Raw genomic sequence first — 10,459 nt, forward strand, 5'->3', positions numbered from 1 at the left:
GCATTCAATAAACCCTCAGTATCTGACTGAGATTGATCTCTGAGTGGCTGGTGAGGTCATTCTTGGACAGCTGCAACACATTTTTCTCTCTCTCCCTCTCTCTCTCATCAATGAATGCCTTAGTGAGGTAGGTATGTTTTTAAATTTTCTTTCTAAATTTTTTTGTTTTACTTTGAGAAAAGGCCCCACTATGCTGCCTTGGATAGCCTGGAACTTGCTGAGTAGAGCAGGCTGCCCTGGAACTCAGAGATCTGATGTTGGGGTTTGGCCTGGTGCTATGTATTCAAATGCTGATTTCAAGTGCTTCGAGATTTAATTAACGCCCTGCCACGGACATTGTTAATAATGTTGAAGTCTCTCCTGTAATCATGTGATGAAAAGGAATGCTACCCATTATCCCTGATTGGTTGATTCAAAGGCCTATATCTAGGCAGGACAGAAGGAGGTAGGTATGGCTAAGGTTCCCAGTCTTTGGGGACAGAAGAATCATGGGAAGGAAATGAACAGTCAGGAAGAGAGGAGGAAAGAGAAGGTTGCCATGGGTTAAGTGAAGAGAGAACCATATGGGCTGGAAGGTAGGACTCCAGGAATGGCTTGGAAGGGAGCACTCCAGATGAAGGATAAGAAAGTATTTATGAAATTATGGATGAGAGGTGGCCCAATTAGGAATTATTATAAGAGATGGAAGGGATGCAGGCTGAGATAGTGAAGGTGGAATTATCTGCCCAGCTCAAGGTGGTACAAGGCAATTATAAAACGTGACAGGTGTCTGTGTTTTCATTTGATTGTAATAGCAGGTTAGATAATATCATGGTAATAATGATGGAGTTAATAATAATGTATTTAGCCTATACCATGTTTTCTCAGCAACAGTCAGTCTCCCCTGCTTCCCTAGCACTGAGACTGAGCTTGTCCAGTGCCACTTACACCAACCTAACTGATCAAGAATGTGCCTTGAATGGTGGGTCATAGGAAGATCAAAAGCAAGATGAATGAAAAGTCATGAAGATAGTGCTGGACGCTGATATTGATATACAGCAAGTGAGCATGAAGTGCCACCACAGGTAAAGAGCCCTGGTCTTCCAGAAAGGTCTTACATCTCGACCTGTGCTGTGCACCTAGCTTGAAGATTTAAAAACAAACTAGAGCTATGAGTGTGAACAAGGTGGCAGAGATTGACTGATTGATTGATTGATTGATTGATTGATTCACTTTTGTGGTGCTTAGGCATGAACTCAGGACCTCACACAATATAAATGAGTACTACTGAGTACATCTCCAGTCCCACAGCTCAAGATTTAAACACATCCTCTGGGATTAATTTTGGTGCAAAGATGGAGACAGGCACTGAGCTCCTCCTTTCAAGGACCTGGCTAGGAGTCCGCCCTAAAGAAGGTGGGTTCACCTTAAGACAGTGTGTTTTTCTTCTGAGAATTCCTGATCCTGAGTGCAGTACCTACAAGCCAAGCCTCCATGAGGTTTGGTGGGGTCTGCCTGGGTTCTGAGGAGCATCACAGAAAGGTATGACTATTTCTTTTTGTTCTGTTCTGTCTTTTTCTTTTCAATGCTGGTTAATCTGAAAGATATCCATCCCTCAGCTCCTCAACTAAAGCTACAGATTTTCCTATACATGACAATCATTAGAGTACCTGCGCTGTAAGGGACTGACAATATCTACTACAGACAGACTGTGAAGAAACCTGTGGTGAAGGGGAAAGCTGCAGAGATTTAGTCCTCTGTCTCTCATCTCATGTTTCTTCACTGTAAAGAGATGTGTTCCTTTGTTTCCTTGTTTGTGGTCAAAGTCTCCTATAACCCAACCTGCCATTGAGCTTGATATCTAGACAAGGAACACTGGAACCTCCCCATTGTAGACTTACAAGCATGTGCCACGTCTAACCAAGCAAGCAGTTTTAATCAATCTATGTGAGATCTCAGAAATTCCAGCCCCAGAATACCTAAATGCATACATTGCATGAGCATGTTCTTAGAAGCACCCATAGTAGCCAGTGTCTAGAAACAGCACACATGTGGTCAAATAAGAATGGTGCACCGCATTCTGGTCACATGTGTTACTATGAATATAAGGCACAAACAAAGCTTTGGGGTATGTATAGGTAAAGCAGTGCCTATTGCAGATGATTTCCCCATGGGAAAAGTCTGGAGGCAAATGAAGCGATGGTGAGAAAGAGCAGTACAAGGGAAACGCTTTCTCTGAGAGAAACTCACCAATTTCCAGCACACTGTTGTCATCCAAGGTGTATTGAAAGGCAAGAACTCGGAGACGCTGAAGCTGCAGACACTGCTGAACAATCAGTCTGGCCACTTGGTGAATCCCGTCCCCAGTGGGAAGAAGCAGTTCTTCTAGGTCCCTGAGAGAACCCAGAGCCAGTGCTGTGGGAGACACAGCAAAGCCATCCTCTGTTGCTGGTCCACCATGAACAGCCTGTGCCCCAGGCATTCCGTACTCAGGCCCTCCATACCAACAAACATGCAGACAAAACACCAAAACACATGAAACAAAAAGAAATAAATCATTAAAAAAGTATTAAAACTCTAGAGCAATGAGACAGTTGAAGGAGATCAAGGGGATACAAATTGGAAAGGAAGAGGTCAAATTATCACTATTTGCAGATGATATGATAGTATACCTGAGTGACCCCAAAAACTCTACCAGGGAACTCCTACAGCTGATAAACACCTTCAGCAAAGTGGCCGGATACAAAATTAACTCAAAAAAATCAGTAGCCCTCCCGTATACAAAAGACAAAAGGGCTGAGAAAGAAATTAGGGAAACAACACCCTTCACAATAGCCACAAATGACATAAGGTACCTCGGAGTAACCCTAACCAAGGAAGTCAAAGACTTGTATAAAAAAAAATTTCAAGTCTCTGAAGAAAGAATTAGAAGAAGATATGAGAAGATGGAAAGATCTCCCATGCTCATGTCTTGGCAAGATTAACATAGAAAAATGGCCATCTTACCAAAAGCAATCTACAGATTCAATGCAATGCCCATCAAATTACCAACACAATTCTTTACAGACCTGGAAAGAAAAATTCTCAACTTCATATGGAATAACAAGAAACCCAGAATTGCTAAAACAATCCTCTACAATAAAAGATCTTCTGGAGGTATCTCCATCCCTGATCTTCAGTTGTACTATAGAGCAACAGTTTTAAAAACTGAATGGTACTGGCATAAAAATAGAATGGTGGATCAATGGAACCGAACACAGGACCCAGAAATAAACCCACACACTTATGGACACCTGATATTTGACAAAGACGCCAAAACCATACAATGGAAAAAAGATAGCATCTTCAACAAATGGTGCTGGTCCAACTGGATGTCTACATGTAGAAAAATAAAAATAGATCCATACTTATCACCCTGCACAAAACTGAAGTCTAAGTGGATCAGACCTCAACATAAAACCAGACACATTAAATCGGCTCGAAAAAAAAAGTGGGTAATACCCTAGAACTCATTGGTACAGGAAAAAAGTTCCTGAACAGAACACCAACAGCACAGGCTCTAAGAGCAACAATCAATAAATGGGACCTCATGAAACTGAAAAGCTTCTGTAAAGCAAAGGAAACCGTCATCAAAACAAAGCGACCGCCTACAGATTGGGAAAGAATCTTCACCAACCCTTTATCTGACAGAGGACTCATATCCAGTATATATAAAGAACTAAAGAAGCTGAAAAGCAGCAAACCAAGTAATACAATTAAAAAATGGGGAACAGAGCTAAACAGAGAATTCTCTGTAGAGGAATACCGAATGGCAGAGAAGCTCTTAAAGAAATGCTCAACCTCACTAGCCATTAGCGAAATGCAAATCAAAACAACCCTGAGATTTCACCTTACACCCATGAGAATGGCCAAGATCAAAAACTCAAGTGACAACACATGCTGGAGAGGTTGTGGAGAAAGGGGAACCCTTCTCCACTGCTGGTAGAAATGTAAACCTGTACAACCACTCTGGAAATCAATCTGGCGCTTTCTCAGACAACTAGCAATAGCGCTTCCTCAAGATCCAGCCATACCACTCCTGGGGATATATCCAAAAGAGGCTCAAGTACACAAAAAGGACATTTGCTCAACCATGTTTGTAGCAGCTTTATTTGTAATAGCCAGAAGCTGGAAACAAGCCAGATGCCCCTCAATTGAAGAATGGATGCAGAAATTGTGGTACATCTACACAATGGAATATTACTCAGCAATGAAAAATAAGGAAATCATGAAATTTGCAGGTAAATGGTGGGATCTGGAAAGGATCATCCTGAGTGAGTTGTCTCAGAAGCAAAAAGACACACATGGTATATACTCACTCATATAGACATACAATATAGGACAAACCCGCTAAAACCTGTGCATCTAAAGAAACTAAGCAAGAGAGAGGACCCTAACTAAAACGTCCAATCCCCATCCGGAAAGGCAAAGAGGATGGACATCAGAAGAAGAAAACAGGAAACAACCTAGGAACCTACCACAGAGGGCCTCTTAAAGCCTCTGCCCTACAGACTATCAAAGCAGATGCTGAGCCTGATGGGCAACTGTTGGGCAGAGTGAATGGAATTTTATGTAAGAACTGGGAAATAGTAAGAGCCGGAGAGGACAGGAACTCCACAAGGAGAGCAACAGAACAAGAAAATTTGAACACAGGGAACTTCCCAGAGACTCATACTCCAACCAAGGACGATTCATAGAGATAGAGATAACCCAGAACCCCGGCACAGATGTAGCCCAGGGAAGTTCAGAGTCCAATTGGGTTACATAGTAATGTGAAGAGGGACTGCCTCTGACATAATCTGATTGGCCTGCTCTTTGTTCACCTCCCCCTGGAGGGGAGCAGCCTTACCAGGCCATAGTAGAGGACAATGCAGCCACTTTTGATGTGAACTGATAGATTAAGATCAGAAAGGAGAGGAGAACCTCCCCTATCAGTGGACTTGGGGAGTGGCATGCAAGCAGAGGGAGGAGGGAAGGTGGGATTGGGAGGGGAGGAGGGAGGGGCTTATGGGGGGATGCAGAATGAATAAAGTGTAATTGATGAAAAATTTTTTAAAAAAAGGGAAAAAAATAATTTCAGAACCTTAAAGGTCTTTCAAAAGTGGAGGAAAACATGGAGTTAGTCAATTTACATGGAGCACGTCTCGCCCCTGGGGGCAATGGTCTCCTGAACCTACTCAGACCTCGGACTCTACCACTGCTAGTTCTAGAACTGATGCAGGATGTTCCAACGAGGGGGTTAAGGCTTCTCATAATATTTCCAATAAACCCACACCTATTTGTTTATATCCCCCATTTTTTATTCATTATTAGCCAGATAGAACCAAGTAATTGTAGTAATGATACTTGCTTTTTTGCCCAATGCTGGAATGCTAATGAATTTAGGTATGCTCTAGTTACTCACATGCACTCGCTGGGTGCCTGTGCCCGTTGATGCCCCTCACGCTATGACTCTCTTCAGACAGAAAAGGGATCTTGGAACTACAGCCACCATTGTTACTGCCATCTCATTGGCGGCTGTTGGAGCTACCACCGCGACATTAGCCATGAGTCATACTGTGCAGACTGCTCAGACCCTGAATAATCTTTTAGCCAATGTAGCTCTTGCTTTAGATGTACAAAAAGGAATTAATGCTCAACTAAAAGGAGGCTTGATGGTGTTCAATCAGAGGATTGACCTCTTGCAGGAGCAAATTGATACCCTATGGCAAATCGCTCAACTTGGCTGTCAATGGAAGTATGCTGGACTTTGTGTCACTAGCATACAACATGAGAATTTTTCCTGTGCTGCAAATCTGTCTAAACAATTGTCTAGCTATATTTTAGGTAATTGGACTGGAGAATTCGATACTACGATGGAGCAGCTGTGAGTGGCCATTGTCACGGTAAATTCTACCAGAGTGGACGCAGGACTAGCCACAGGATTATCATCATGGATTGCTGCAGCCATGAAACATCTGAAGGAATGGGCGGGCATGGGAGCGTTAGCAGGCCTTCTGGTGTTGGTCTCCTTGGTTTGCCTGTGGTAAAAATGCAAGATTAGAGTCTCACAACAGAGTAATGCAGCCATGACCATTCAGGCCTTTACAGCCATTGAAGCAGGACAGTCTCCCCAAGCATGGTTCGATACCATAAAAAGCTAAAATGTTACACTCAGGATGCGAGGCTAAGCACTGCACTCAGGGTCAGCCGCTTTCGACCCAGAGAAGAGCATGTCTGATTGCATGCGGGTTGATGCCCCAGGTCCCGCCTCTGAGAAAAAGGTATCAGATGGGTCTGATGCTCTTTGGGTGGATGACACCTAAATGAACGTCGGTACAAAGTCCCGATTTATTTCTAATATCAGAGATCATACCTCTACTCTTGCCTGATGCGACTAAAACAAAAAGGGGGAACTGTAGAGAGCTGCGGAACGCTGCGCCTTAAAGATGGAGCTGGTTTCTGCCTTCCACCTTCCTGATGGTGAGTGTTCTCTGTCACAATCAACTCCACATTTGGCTAAGGCTGAGGATCTGGCTTGCTTCCATGTATGTGGACCTATCTGCATTGCCCACGTGGAATGCTGGGGTTGGCTACCCAGAGGCTATTTAAGCTGAGAGCTGGCTTTCCCCAGGGTCAGATGATTGTTCAAGGTTCCTGAATAAACTGCATTGAAAAACAAAACAAAACAAACAAACAAAAAAAAAAAACATAACCAATGAGAATAGGTAAAGCTCAATCTTATACTCAATTGCAGTACTTAACATAACTTTAAATCTCTTTTTTCTGAACTAAAATCAAAGCAAAATTAGACACAGTTCATAAAAGGGCTAGCAAATCTTGTTGATCCTACCATATTGCATTAAAACTGAACATCAAAAAGCTTGAAGGACAAAAGTTGCAGTTAGCACTAATCAGGGAACTGAACATAGCTGGTAACCCTAAACAAAGATGGGGGCAAAACCTGTAACTTTTTTTTTCATTATGGGCCACTGCTCTAGCCACACTGGTCTGTTTGATAACTACTTTGGGGGCAAGGCTGCTGTATTTCAGCAGTGGCCCCTCATAAAATTGGAAACTCAATCCCTGTGATGTTCTTTACTTGGACAGTGGGCACAGCTTGTGATTGTTCTTGATTACACATATCAATACCTTCCACAGAAGCCTCTACCATTTCACCCCTTATTTGAGCATTGGCTGTCTCTGGGATTACAGGCATATTAATTTTAGTACCCCATTGTCTTAAAAGATATCTCCCCCACAAATGTATGGGTATGTCAGCCACATTAGGTCTCAATTCCCTGGTTGCCATTCTGGTCCCACACATTTAATCTACTGTACAACACTTTGTCTTACTTGAGACAATTTACCAATTCCTATAAATGGTGTAGAAATCTTCTGAAGTGGCCATTCTTGTTTCCAAGACTTTTGATGTCAGCTCTTGTATCTATCAAACCTTACAACTCAACATCATTCATTTGTACCATTAACCACTGATGCCAGAGCACATGTTTTTTAGTATTCCCAAAGGCACCTGTTCTTTCTATGGGATCGACTTTGCCCTTGACATAAAGATATAGGAACAGCTGAGCAATTCTACCCCCTGCATTAATTGGCATCTCCTGTTTTACATATGTCATGATTGTATATTCTTCCTTACACTCCCCATCTACAAGAACTGGATGCACAATAAATCCTTCAGAAGTTAATCCACTTCTTCCCAAGATCATCCTTTCTGTCCCTGAATGAAAAGGACCATAAACACCAATGGTTATTTTGTAACATGCAAATCTTGCTGAAAGGGTAAGAAGGGTATTTGTGCCCAGATCCAAAGCCCTGCTGGATTCAGCATGGGTGAGATCAGCAATTTTCCATTGTGATCTTCCTCCTGCCTGTCATCTCCTGGCTGACCATAGCAGGAGAGCTCCTATATTTTGCTGTGGGGCCTTGAGCTGACAGGCCCCTCTGACTGTTTAATGATGGCAAGAGGTGACCTTCTCAATCCCATTTAGATATACACTCATTACTCCAATGCTTTCCCTTCTTACAATACCTACAAATTCCAGTGAATCTGGCAATTGAACGTTGTAGCCAGAAGCAGCTTCTTCCCCTTATGAGTGAAGCTTCTAGCCTCATGATTTCTTTGCAAAGTCACAAAATTCACCACAATTAAAGCGCCAGTCATTTTGATTTTTGAGACTTTTAGCTATGGCTTGTCCTATGATACTGGCATGATGCTCCTGAGAGGCAATGTCAGTGCTCTTTCTTAACATCTGTCTCTTTGGGCCCCTCATTTTTTTAATAGTCTAAGTTCTCTGTTACATTTAGTATTTGCATTCTCATAAGCCATGATCTGTGTCAACACCTGTCTGGTCTCAGGGTCTGGTTTGGCTCAATTTCAAGCTGAACCCAATCTCTGTAAGAAGTTGGTGAAGGCTTCTTCAGGGACTTCAATTACCTTAGTAAATGAGGAGGTTCTTTTGCCAGGCTCCTCTACCACATCCCATGCTCTTACTGCTGCAAAATGACATTGTTCAATCACTACATCTTCAGATTTGATTTGTTTTCATAAGTCAGCATAATGTCCTTCAACAAACAGTTGATCTTTACCAACATTTGTCCCCTTTCTTACATTTTGTTGTTCTATTTTTGTGGCTTCATTCCCTCACCACAATTATGATTTTATCTACTGACCAGCTTTTAATAGAGCTAAAACCAACCCTTTCCTCTTTTGGTGAATAAGTCTATTTTTCATAGTCTAGTTATTTAACATTTATTTAACCAAATTTAAAATTTAAAATCCATACCATATGATAGACTTTTAAAGTTTCTTTTCATCTAACATTTCTACTGGACTCCATGTCATGTCATTGTCAGCCTCACCACCATCATTATCAGGCATATGTTTCACAAAGACTGGGAAAGCTGATGCTGCCTTTGTAGCCACAGATACTTCCTGTAGTGGAGCCCTTGGGACCAGAGCTCTTTTGGCTTGCTGGGCTTCCAATTCTTCCCTTCCCCCCTGGAGTACTCTGAACACCTGCCTCATGGAGCATGGCAGAGCAGCAATAGAGGGTAAACTCCCTTTTTTGAGTAGCCAACTTTTTGCTTTCCAAGAGCTTCAGTCTCTACCCATAAACTTTCCTATTGAACCACCAAGTCTGTAATCCTTTCCAGAACAAGAGAACTGAGTGACACCTTTGTTCTTCCTATCTCATCCGTAATTTTTTAATCTTCTAAAAAAACAGAATATAGGAAGAAAAAAAAGCAACAACAGAAAATTTCACCTGGGAACATTTCAGGAGAGAACCTGGCATCAGCCACTGCTATAAAACTTTTAGTGACATCTTGAAACATTACATTCACTCTTTCATAACTTGCCATCTCCTGTGTACAGCTCCAAAACCAAGTTCCCCATTATTCTTAAGCCATGTCTGGGTGTCACTTGTTAGCCCTTTTTATCTTAAATGATGTTGGGCACCACCTGTGACAAAATGCCACCTGTAGCAGTCTTTTCAAAACTCTATTTTATTTGGGGTGCTTAGGCCTCTACCTCCCTTCCACTAACCCCCCAACTCTATGTAAAAGAGAGAAGAGGTTAGTGAGGTGCAGGAGTCCAGATCCTTTTACTTTTCCCTGACAGAATCAAGGAGTTCTTTTAGGGCTCTGTAGAAATCTTTGTCAACTGTAGACATAGCTACAGGCTCTTCCATGCTGCTGTGCCCCGAAGCATTTCTCTCAGTCTGTCTGCTCCAAACTGCGACACTATCTCTGGTCTCTCCAAATGGCTACAAGCCACATGCCAATACTAAACGTCACACTGTCTCTTTTTTGGCCTCAGTTATACTCAGAGTCCTAGATCATGCCCCTTTTTATGCCCCACAAGGAAGGCTATTAGCAATTGGCAAAGTTGGTGCCCTACACATGACATATAAAAGGTATGGAAAAACTATAGCCCAACTGAAGAAGTGGTGAGGCCCTGAGCCTATCCCTATCCCTGAAGAGACCTGGACCTAATGAAGAAGAGATGTGGGCATAGACCAATCCCTAAACCTGAAGAGGCCTGGGCCCAAAGAAGAAGAGTTGTGGAACTGAGCCAATTCCTACCTATGTTGAGACCTGGGCCCAGAGAAGGGATGGAGGCCTGGACATGTCCCTAAACCTGAAGAAATCTGTGCCCAAAAGAGAGATAAATTCCTGGGCTTATCCTATCCTTGAAGAGAGCAGGGCCCAAGGAAGAAGAGATGTGGTATTGGGCCTACCCCTAGCTGTAAAGTGGACTGGGCCTAAAGATTAAGAGTTGTGGATCTGGGCCAATCCATAACCCTGAAGAGTCATGGGCCCAAGGACGAAGATATGTGTGCCTGGGCCTATCCATAACACTGTATAGGCCTAGGCACAAAGAAGAAGTGTGAGCCTGTGCCCATCAAAAACCCTGAAGAGTCCTGGGCACAAAAAAGCA

Source organism: Meriones unguiculatus, chromosome 6 (genome assembly GCF_030254825.1).
Source record: "Meriones unguiculatus strain TT.TT164.6M chromosome 6, Bangor_MerUng_6.1, whole genome shotgun sequence".
Taxonomy (NCBI): domain Eukaryota; kingdom Metazoa; phylum Chordata; class Mammalia; order Rodentia; family Muridae; genus Meriones; species Meriones unguiculatus.